This window comes from Anser cygnoides, chromosome 5, assembly GCF_040182565.1.
Source record: "Anser cygnoides isolate HZ-2024a breed goose chromosome 5, Taihu_goose_T2T_genome, whole genome shotgun sequence".
Taxonomy (NCBI): Eukaryota; Metazoa; Chordata; class Aves; order Anseriformes; family Anatidae; genus Anser; species Anser cygnoides.
In genome coordinates this window covers 4,244,014-4,256,131 of record NC_089877.1, presented here as the reverse complement: position 1 = coordinate 4,256,131, position 12,118 = coordinate 4,244,014, and positions in this window count along the sequence as shown.

The window sequence follows — 12,118 nt, the reverse complement described above, 5'->3', positions numbered from 1 at the left end:
TAATGAAAGTTCCAACGCATACGCTGCATACCAGCAGGAGTTGAAGCCCTGCATATGCAGGTCTCCCTTGATAATGAAGTTATGTCTCTACATGATCTCACAGCAATGGAAATTCAGAGTGCTTGTATTGCCTGCTATGAAGTTAAGCCAGAATCACAAGGCTATAGTAGAGACGATCAGAATATCACCTTAGTTGCTTAGTATGTTGTAGTTTTGGGAGGGGTAATGGGAGAAAAGTATAGAAAGACGTTATGTTTGCTCTCCTATAAAATTCTGTGTATATGGGTATGCTGCTTTTCATGGAGGGGAAGAGGGGGGATTTTATTTTCTCAAATATTTTAAGCCAAACCAAGAGAGAAGAAAATCCAGGGACTCCAGTGAATGATTTCATCTCTGCAAAGGCATTGTGATTAGCAGGACACTAACAGAGATGGTAATAGCTGCATGTATGCTGGCACAATGAGATAGATTTGCTGACCGCAGCCAAGGAAGGATGTTTTTGAAGGAGGAAAATGATTTCCAGTATCTGTTATCTAAGCCCTGTTTCAGTCACAATCTGTAGTCCCATTTGGAGAATAGAAAATGATCTTTGTGTGTGTAAATGTCAATATTTCATGTGACTAATAAATCAACTGAGAGGGTCAAATAATTTAACTTAGTTTAGGATATCTTTTGGTGTCAGGACTTTATGCAAGGACATGAAAACACCTGTTCAGTGCAAGCTGACTTTAGGATTCCTTTTCCATCTGTCATGTATTTCAATAGCTCTCCTACAGAATTGATCTTGTGTAGAAGTTTTTATTGGTGGTATGCATCTTGCCAGTAACCAGAACACTTTGGAAAAAAACAAGCTAGATGCCTGTTTCCTACCTAAACTTTAGAATGCAACTTTATCCTATTTAGATATATCCTATTGTGAATGGGCTCAGATTTTGCTCAGTAACTCAAATTATAGGCTGGTTTTGGTTCAGAGCACCTCTTTAAGATAGCTTTTGTGCCCTGAGGAGAGATCAGCTGAGAGATTTTCTGTGTCTGTCCGTGTACAAAGACAGAATTCTTAAGTTGTGTCATTGGAGAGAGGTGACCCACTGGTCTTTCAGTGCCGCTGAGCAGACTAGTGGGGTCAGCTCAGTTGCCATTGCTCACAACAGCTGTACTTGTGACAACTACCACAACCGTTTACAGGCTAGGGAAGCCAAGAGCACAAGAACCACAGATGCACCACTGGTCACTTTAAAAAATTGCTGTTCTTCAGAGAACAAGGACTCTGAAGTAATTCCTGTTGAAAGGTATTAATATAAACATTTCCCAGGTATTAGAGAACTGTGTTCAGCACATGTAAAGAAATACCTTACACAGACCATCCTACCTTAGGATCCACTTACAACTTTTCCATTGCAGCAAAATTTAGTAAAGGATAGTTTAAATCTGTGGCTATATTTTTCAACACTTCATATGAGGAGGTTAGTAACCTCTGAGCAGCAGTAAGTACGTATTGCATGCACGATGCTTGGGTTTCGGAAACTTGGATACCAAGTACAGGAAGAAATTGCCATCAGGAATAAACAGAGCAAGACAACTTGCTGCTTTTGCATTAGAAGTTCTAAAAAGTCATTACATGGTTCAGTGCTGGCAAAGCAGGAATCTGGTTTCTCCTTTGCCTGTGCTCCTAATGCGCAGCTGCTGCAAGTCGGGCAGGTTTCATTAACAAGGCTCGGTAAGGATTTAAATTTCTGTTCTGTTCAGATGAGCAGCAGGAATGCTTACGTAGTGTCAGGCACAATATCAGCAACTCTATTATCTAGGAGAGGAAGAAGTCGTCCCAGTAAAACACAAAGGTAGGTAATACAAAACAAAACCAGGTCGTAGAGGAGCGTACTTTGTCTGTTGAGGTTTGAGAAGATTTGTAAATGGGCTCTGTAGAGACACGTGAAAACATCCATTAGAAGCGTGAGAACGAATGCCCTCATGTAAAGGGCATTTGCACTACATCGGGCGCTTTATGGCGCAGAGCTGCAGCTCTGCTGAGAAGACGGACAGTTAATCCACGGCTTGGGCAATCCACACAGTGACACCTATCAGTTAGCTGTACCATGACACAAATTAAGGTATTTTGTAAGGTTCGTAAACTTTTCATGTGTTGCTACACCAGAGGGTGCTGTCTCACAAGTGATAAGAAATGTTGATAGAGTGTTGTGTCGGTTTTTTTTTTAAAAAAAAAAAAAAAAAACACGTTAGTAAGGAGGAGGAAAGTAATGGAGGTCTGTCTGCAGGTTTTATCATAAAAATGATGCCATGCAATTTTGGCCCACCCTCAGAGTTACTTCCAGTGTGTTTTTCTTTTTTGTGTATTTTCAGGTTGCTTAGCAATGCATAACCAGTGCACCGTGATGTTGACAGCTCAGCTTACTAATACAGTACATCTGTTTCGATGCTGACCTTCTCTAGAGATTTTACTTTACTAAAACAGAATGGGGATAGATTTGGCCATATACAGCTGGCCTAGGGAGGGTCTCTTGTTTGAAAGATATGATGATGAGTTCATTAGGAGAGGGATACTGACGAAATATAGAAAATTCTAACCACAACTTCGCCTGTATATTTGTAATATTAATGTAGGCTTTTTGTTTGTTTGTTTGAAGCCACACATAACCATCTTATTTCTTGAGATATTTCTGATATTTGTGTGTTTTCATTTCTAGGAGCATAGTCTGTAGCATGGCATTTTAACCTGTTCCACACCATGCCTCATTTTTGTTTCCATCAATACAGTATATTTCATCAGGATGATCTGTAATCACCAAGAATAGAATAGAGAATTGCTAGCAAACGTGTTTTGTTTTGAAAGAGCAGTATAATTCTTATAACTATAGATTGTAGACTTTTTATAATTGAGTTCTATGAATGTAGATGTTGGCAAAAACACTTAGGTGTAAAATCTGCAATCTCTGTGTCTTGCAAGTCCCTGTTTTGCTCGCTCTTTTACTGGAATTTCATTTAGAGGAAGCAAAATAGGTCTGTAGCTATCCTGGCTCCAGTACAACAGCAGAGTTGGTGGGTCTCTCTGTTCCTACATCTCACACTGCTTTTCAGGCTTGATGTTTCAAGTTCTCCCTGTAATGTCTGATCAGAGGTCTAGTGCTTTACCGCAGTTGGTCACATCTGCGTTTTTCCATTAAAAATAGGCCACAGAAAACAAAAGGACCCTGATGTTACTATACAAGAGTTGTAAGAGTATCAATGTTTTGTTAATTATTTGTGCAGTTTAGAAATGCTATCCACCTTCTGTATTTAGAAAGGTTAGGAAACCATTTTCTTATACAGAAATTGTCATTTGAATTTTGAAATGCAGTAATGAGTTCTTATTCTGGTCTTTTAGAATAACTTTTCTGTCACTCATCTTCAGACTCAAGAGTAAAGAATTACTGCCACTGAGTTGTCCTTAAGCTATACACTTAGTACACGAGGATACATAAATATTTTAATAATGTGCAGAAGCTTCACTCTAAATAAGATTCCCCATGACCTTTTTTTTTCCCTTTCTAATTTAAATATTTAATGTTACCGACATCTGCAGATCTCATGTACTGTCCAAAACTAACATGATGTGTTGCATAGGCATTCATGTCCTTGTTTTTAATTGTTTTTTTTTCAAATGAAATTTCTCATTCTTTCCAACACCCATTGAATTCCATGGTGTTAGTGAGCCAATTTCCTCTTTGAGCTATGACTACTGAAACTCATGAAAGAGTTGTTGGTATGCAGATGCATGTACTATTTAGCAGTAATTTCTTTTCGGAGGCCAGAAGTAGCCAATGCAGCTTCGCACATAGTTAATAGTGAGCTTGGACACGTGGTGCCAGAGTCACAACAGATCAAATGAAAGCTGGTGTCTGATGGTGTTCACTTCAACCATTAACTTACCTGTGTCATTTCTATCTCATTCAATGGCTGCCTGCTCCAGACGTTATCCCATGCTTTCTCAGGCTGTTCCTGTGCCTGTCTGACTCGAAGTAAGACAGCTTATCACAAAGACCAAGTGCATGGTTCTGTGTACCAGATGGAAGTTATGCTCCCGGCTTTGGTCTATTAGGTCTTAAGCAACATCTTTGCTTGCTTACAGTATTCTAATATCTGAAAACTGCGATTTGGAACAGCCCACATGATCTATTCGGTGTTACGCACAGATCTGATACCAGCCTGGAAGGCAAGTGTCCCATTTTATTTGGCTAGTACAGCTGATGTCACTGTGTGGAAAGCAATTGTGTTCACCAGTTTCTTACCATTAGCTAGGTGTTGAAGTGTGTTGTTTTCCTAAGGAGAAAGTGAATTCTTTTTCTATAGTAACTACAGTTCTTCGGAATGCTCTCATCCTTGAGCATCCTGCAACTTGCCCTTCACCCATGCTTGAGTTAGGTGGAGAAGAAAAGGCCACTTGAGTCTATAACTGGTGGCGCATGCAGCAAAGGACATGCCACTGACTGCTACAGACCTGCTGCAAGGATCTGACCGTGTGCCCCACGGACTCATCCGCTCCTAAACCTGTTGCTTCTATAAATCCACTCTTCCCCAGTTTACCAGGTTGCATTCACGGGCAGAGGCGCTTGCCTGCTCGCATAGCATCTCCCTGTCTCGCAGGAGCATTCTGCTTTTCTGGTTCATCCAGCACAGACATGGTAGAGGTTGTCTCAGAAGAGCATTTCACGCCAAGCATGACAGCTTCGCCCTGAGCTGTGCCATCCTGTCCCATGGTGCCAGTGGCTCTATCTCGTAGCCTTCTGACATGTAAAGACTAACAACGTGATTGACAAAACTCAAATTTTGCCTCTTCCAGTTTACCTATCTCATACAAATATTCATGCTGCCATCATAGAAAACGAATTCATCTTTTACTTAAATTAGCAGGAATTGCCTTGGATTCCTATACTAGATTTTTTTTTATCATATCATGCCAAATTTTCTTTTAAAAAATGCAAGAAAATAAGCCATTCAAACCCTGAGGTGTTTGACCTGTCAATACTTATACTTCCATGCCTGTATTTTAAAGCATGTAATGCTATGTTAATGCATCTTTAACAGGGGATATAATTATTCCAGGGTTTGTATGCCTACTCCATAAGTAAGAACAGGTGTTTTTTTTCCTACGCCTGTTCTCACTTACACTCGAGGCGTACAAGTTCAGCAGCGATGCTATATCCAGCCTTAATAAATGTGAACGTTGCCGTAGAAACACTGTCACTTTGAGAGAGGTACGGAGTGCCAGAGAAACCTGTTCTCTCAGCATGCAGATGCTAAAAGCAGATGAAGACATTTATCAGTTAATCAGTTAGGCTTATTATTTATGGAAAATACAGATCATGTGAGCCTATGGAATGCGTTTGTTAATTAACTGAAAAATCAGGATTTGTGTTTGTTCCAGCTAATTCCTCGTGTGTTATTGCACAGCATGACGATACAAGCCCTAACAAATACATACTTCTGGAAGTATAAAGTAGTCCCAAACTTCCCAAGTTATATATATATATTAAAGCACACAAATACTGAGGCTACAAATACTGAGGTCTTGTTTAACCTCTGCTTTTTGTTGTTGTTGTTGCAAACATATTTCTGCATTACTAATTTTCCTGGAAATTACAGGGGTTTGTAATTGGGGCAACCGTGTTTTCAAAAGCTCATACTTGACTTTTGTAGTAGCATTTAATGGGTGCTACATGGGATTAGGTCTTGAGAATGAAACAGATTTCCATATTTTCTCTCACGCACTTGGGAAATCACCTTACGGTCCCAGTTTCCATGGCTGTGAAGTGGAGATATGCTGCTGCCTTTGTTAAGTGTTTTGAGATCTGCTGGTGAAAAGTTGAGCGTAAGATCTCAGCTGCTGTTCTTCTGAAAATCTAGCCAACAGTCCCGACTTTCTTGCCAGCAAATAGGCACCTAAATGGGCTCAGTCAGCTGTCAGAGAAAGCTGTGGGTGAGTGCAGCAGGACAGAATCGGGGACTGGACGGCTGTGCAGGCTTTGCAAAGGAGTGCTGATAACAGCCACCTGTCGGAAGAACAGAGACTTCAGTATCTTTATCCTGTGATTTACATTTTGTCGTAGTTTGACGTGAGGACAGTAAACTCTCAGCAAAGTAAGGCTAGTTTTTGACGTGCTGAAAAGCTAAGAAACAGTTAGATACCTGAAATGTTGTTAAGCAGCAGCAGGACCACTCTGCAAGAGGGACAGCCCCATGTATTTCAGATGACCTTTTCAGTGAGCCAAGGAAAGGAAATCGATTTGAAAGGTGAGGTTGGCAGGCTTGTCCTGCTGCTCCCATGCAGCCTTTAATGAAAAGATTTGTGCAACAGCTTGTTTGTTATAATGAAAGCATGTTTTTTAGCTCTGGTTTCTGGTGTGTCTTTGATAGATACAGGCAAAGCTGCCTTTGGAGGGGACGCGTGGTGGTCCTGCTGTCACCTACTAGGCAGTAGTTTTTGGAAGCTCCTTTCCAAGTAAAACTTAAATCATATGCATGTCCCTGGGTGCAGAGGGCCAAATACACTTCTATGGGGGTTCATGGCGTGCTATCTTGATCCCTTTGAGGAGAATTAATACTTCATTAGCACTTTCTCTGTGGATCAAAATGTTGAACCTTTCTAACATTTTTAAAGAATGTTTCTAACATTGATGAAGCCCATGAATGTGTGGCTGTCACATAACTCGTGTCTGCTGAACCAGTTCTCATCTCCCACTGTGTGCCACTTTTCCTTTACGTAATAGCCTGTGCCTTTATATATAGTTGGCAGGAGGTCTGTTTCTCAAGAAAGTGTTTTAAAAACTTGATGCTAATGGATACAATCCAAATCTACAGCTTATGAGTATTTTCTAATTGTTGCTCTTTTCCTTCAATATAGTCCCTGAAGTATTCGCATGCTTTAGGATAGGAAATGTGTTTTTCATAGCTTTTTCCTGCATGATGTTAAGTTGGGATACCACTCACTGAGCACATGTGTGCATCAGACATGAATGTCTATTCTACCTAGTAATTGTTGAAATTAATATTTGATTACAAGATTCAAACAAAATATATTTCTTCATTCCATCAGTCAGGATATTGGCCAGGTGTAAAATGAGAGTGCTGGTGTAAATCAGAAGGCTTTCAGATTTTCGTTGAGAAACGTAAAGGTTGTCCTGCTTAGACAATGCTGACAAACACAAAGCCACGGAATGAGGAAACACAGTGGTAGTAAAAGAAATCTAGACAAGTGGGAGGAAACAATGAAGCCACAGCTTTTTTGACTACAAATAAGAAACACTGATTTACAAAGATCTTATTAGCTATAAATTTGATCAGACCCGTTGTTTCAAAGCAACCTTAAACTCCTGAAGGTGGTATTTCTTCTGTGGTTAGGAACTTCTTTACCTCCTCATCTATTCTGCTGTGCACTGAAACGCTAATGATTGTTTGTGAGTAACGTTAAGGAAGACCAGATGCCCTCCAGTGTTCCAACATGTCAAATTTTTCACAGAGAGACAGGATAGTACCATTATTTTTAATTACAGGTGACAGATGTTGAGAATTGTGTGAATGTATGAGTAACACAAGAATGCAAAGCTTCCAGAACATGAATTGTTTTTCCCCTGGGTATAAGCAATTCAAAGGAACTTTGCTTCAGTTAAAATTGTGTTTTCCTCTATGATATTAAACTTCCTAGTAACCACAGGTAGTACTCTGAAGCATGGTTGAAATAATGAGATTACTGATGTTAATACAATTTTCTCAGCCTAAAAAAAAAAAAAAAAAAAGGCTGTAAGCAACTGAATGCTTTCAAGCTCAAATAAGAATATAGCGCTGTATATACCACTGTACATTTGCTTCAGGTTGCAAAAAAAAAAAAAAAAAAAAAAAAAGCTGATTTAGGGGATTCTAGAGGACCAGGTCTTACTATTTTAAGAAGAATCTGCAAATTGACACATAATTTTCCCAAGGAAAGACTGAAGGGACTCCATAGTCACTGGAAAAGGAAATAGCAGTGAAGTTGAGGTTTTTTTCCAAGGACACGCAAATGCCCCTTAAACAGTTTCTTTGATTAGATGCTAGTAAGCTGTTGGAGGAAGCTAACTTACTTAGCTTTGAGTGGTACTTACCTATATCTACCTTTGTTTAAAATAATAATTAAAAAAAAAACAAACATATCCCTGAGTTGTTCAGGAATCCTTCGGTGTGTTCTGCTGCTGAAGCTTCCAAATCTTACAAAAGCAAGAGAATATGTACTCTGCCAGTCTAGAATATTTTGTCTGATTATTAGTTACTTGGATTCCAGGTGTGCCTTTTAACATCATGTTTTGTGATGAACAATAACTCTTATAGTAAGTTGAAATTGCATTTAATTAATTGGGAGCTTGGAAAGGGAATGACATGTAAAGCAATGATAGTCCTCATTTGCAGAGACGACTTTTCTGAAACACTAATACCCAGAAAATGAGAATGGCAATGATGGATAATGTAGTTATGTTGTGTAGTGAGTCTCTATCACGTGAGAGAAGTTTTCCTGGGTGATGTAAGTGGTGCAGGTATTACAACCACTTGTCCTTTCATGCCTTAAATATGGTATAGCTTGAACATTATAGATTATCATATAAAGTTTGGTCATCTGAAAAGTATGTGGAATTGGTGCCTTTCACTTAGATGAGCTCCACGTTACCATTTCAAAATCCAGCTGAACTGCCTAGATTGCCCAATGGCAACCCAATGCATTTTTGTTTGACTGCTCTATGTGTTATGGCCTTGTGGCCAAAAGCCATTCTAGTGTTTACGGCAGGGCAAAAGATACCTGTCTCTTTCAAGTTCCATTAAAACTTGGCTTTCCGAAGTTAAGTGACCATTTAGAGATACAGGTCTTGTGTTGGTTCTTTACATACAGAAATTAAGCACGGGTGAAAATAGGATCTAAGCTTGAGAATAACTGCCTGATGACTCAGCTGTGCAGTGTGGATCCAAGGAAGCATACCTTCATGTACAGCTATGCTGCAATATCAATAATGCCAGAACAATGTTGATTCAAACTTTTTCTGTGCTAGATATGGGACTAGTCCATGAGATCATTGATATGACAGACAAGGAAGGTTGTCATTTGCTAGAGGCTGGTCCTGAAGTGGCAAGGAAACTTGTAGGTGTCACAGTCAGAACCATCTTAGATCTTCCTATTATTCTAAATTCCTTGAAAACTTCTTGAAGATTAAAAATGAATCAATTTTCTCCATCTCTGTCAAGCCAGTAGTCTTATGGAAGCATTTTTTGTGTTCAAAGTCAAGGGCTCTGACAGGAGACAAATGCAGTCACTTTTACTGGCAGACTCATTCTCTGCCTGACCTCACCCCAATGGCACTTCAGAAGTGTGGGTTCGTTATTTTGCTTAGGTGAATCATTCAAAATTACCATTCATCTGAAACAGTGTATCAAATACTAATGGGATTTTGAGAAAAAAATGGCTTAGCGATACTTCATCTAGCAGATTGCTGAGAGATTAAATGAGTCTATGAGATATTTATTAACTTCTTTTGCTATCTCTGCATATAAGAAAGGAATATGCTTTAAATTTATTGAAAGGAAGGATTACTGTCTTTGTCAGTGAGGAGTTTTTAATGCACAATGAAAACAAATCGTTCAGATGTTTGCTGCTAGTAACTACCAGATTATTTTTAACTAAAAAAAAAATCTTTCAAATAAGAATTTGTACTTATTATTTCCGAATAAATCATTTTTTTAACAGTTCAGAATACTGTTGGATGTATAATCCTTGGGGGTACAGAGAAATGTTTCTCATGTGGTTGCTCAGTGATTGTTGTTGAAGAAAATGGCCTCTGTGATGCTCATCGTTCTCTCAGGTTTTATCAAGCAGCTAAAGTATACCATCAAGTTTTGATACCAGATGTAATTATTCACTAGATGCAAGTGTATATTTAATCCTGAAAGGTAGGAGTGTTAAGTAGGCAGGATAGAGTTCACACATATGGAATTTTACATTCTTTAATGACGCTGGAGCAGGCTACAGCTTATTCTCTGGTTTTGTATCTGCATGCCAAAGCGTGAACACAAATCAAAATCTTTGTTCGTACAGATCAGTCACAGGTGCAAATATGCAACCGCAAGTTAATTAGTGCAAACTATGTCAGTGAAGGGGAACTTGCCTTTCCCAAAAGGTACCCCAGAAACTGTACTTTAGCCAGAACTCTTTAACTAGATGAGCTCTTCCCACCATGAAATTGTTTTGAATATTAGATAAGTTTTATGGAGGCAGGAACAGTATGCATGTAACATGCTAGACATGTTTGGACCATGATATGCTGTGCCACCAGTTATGACTTCGTTATCTGAGTGATAATACGAATTTCAAATGATTTTTGTCTTCTCTTTACCTAGTGCTGTATATTTTCTCATTCTGTGAGAAGCAAAAGATTGTGAGAATGAAACAAGGGAAGGTTGCCTGTAGGAAGGGAAATCCCTACTGTAACTATGAGGAAAAAAATCACAGTGATGGTTGTTAAGCACTGGAACAGGTTGCTCTAAGAGGCTCTGAAGTTGCTGTCTTTGGAGATGGTCAAAGCTCAACTGGACATGGTCTTGAACAACCTGATCTCACTTTGAAGTTAGCCCTGTTTTGAGTCTGGATGAGGAGACCTCCAGGCACTCTTCTAGCTTTTTGTAATTCTGTAGTTCCCCATAGTCATCTGTTGTCTTAGTGGCTAGCTTATTCTTTTATAAATACTTAACAGGCCCCTGTGAATAGCAGATGGAAAAAGGAGAACACAGTATTGCTGAGAGATTATTTTTATTTTGATGGTCAGCAGAAAGACAGTTCAGTGGTGCAAGGGAAAAACAGATGGAGGCAGCAACTCTGAAATCAGATGAGGTTAAGATTAGTATTTAGCAGAATGTGTTTCATGTATAATAGCTAATAACATATCCATATATCATATTTTAAAGGCAAAGTATTTTAAAAATAGTTTTTGTCCAGCATTCTGCAAATGGAGGATTTGGGTATTTTTTTCAGAAGATGATCGTCTCTAATGAAGTGTTTTATGGCTAAGACCATTGCTGGAATAAAAACATTGGCTACTTCTGCCTGCAGCTTCTACATCTAAATTGCATATACACGCATTAACTCTAACTTCTTCCTTTCTTACTGATCTCATTCATTAACGAATACTGTGGTTCCTTTATTGCATCTTCTTCATTCTGGATCATTATAGGGTCACTAAATGTAATTCTTCCCCGTGGGTATATACTGGCTGTTCTTGCTCATTTCACAACATGGTAATTATGGAGAAACCAGAGGTTGCAAATTATGAAAACAATGTAGTTCAATTTAGAATCAGTGTCAGCTGTAGGGGAAAATCCACTTACGCACTCACATTGTTGGCTTTATTATTTTGCCTCCTTTTTAATAGAAAGGGTCCTGGTCTACTTAGCCAACGCCTCTTACGAAGTAGAGTCCTGTGGCAGCATTTCTTTTTCATCGCCAGTTGGATTTGAGATCTTATTACATTTTAAATGAAATTGTTTTTCATTTTATTTCACCAAATGCAGCTGGGGTCCTGAGCAGCGGCAGCTCCCTGTGGAGCTGGTGAACGTGATGGCCGGTTCCTCTGAGGCCTGCGCTGCGTGCAATCGCGCTGCTGGTGCGCAGGGAAGAGGCGGAGAGCATGTCTCCTTGAGCTGCCCGTATCTGCTGGAAAGACATTCCTGGGCTTTTGAAAGGGAGGGCTAGTTGCAGGTACAGACTCTATCTGATGCTGAGAGAGGTGAAGAGAGGGGGAAATACGTGTCTCTTGCATGTCGGACGCAGAAGCGACCCGCTCCAGGCTTAGTACTACCCAAGTCTCACCAGCGGAGCTGGTGTTTGCACCCGAAGATGGCAGGTGCTCTGCAGTGCTTTTGGTAACAGACAAAGCAAATGTACTGAGTACAGATTTCCACCTAGCTCTGCTGCTGAACTTCCATTACTTCTGCCTGCGGCGCCTCCATTATTCCAGTCCTTAGTCTCTGATCGTCAGGAAGCAGCGGCTGCGTGAGTGCTACAGCAAGAGCAAATCCCTGAAGTGTCTGAGGGCTGCAAGCCCGCTTCACCTCCACC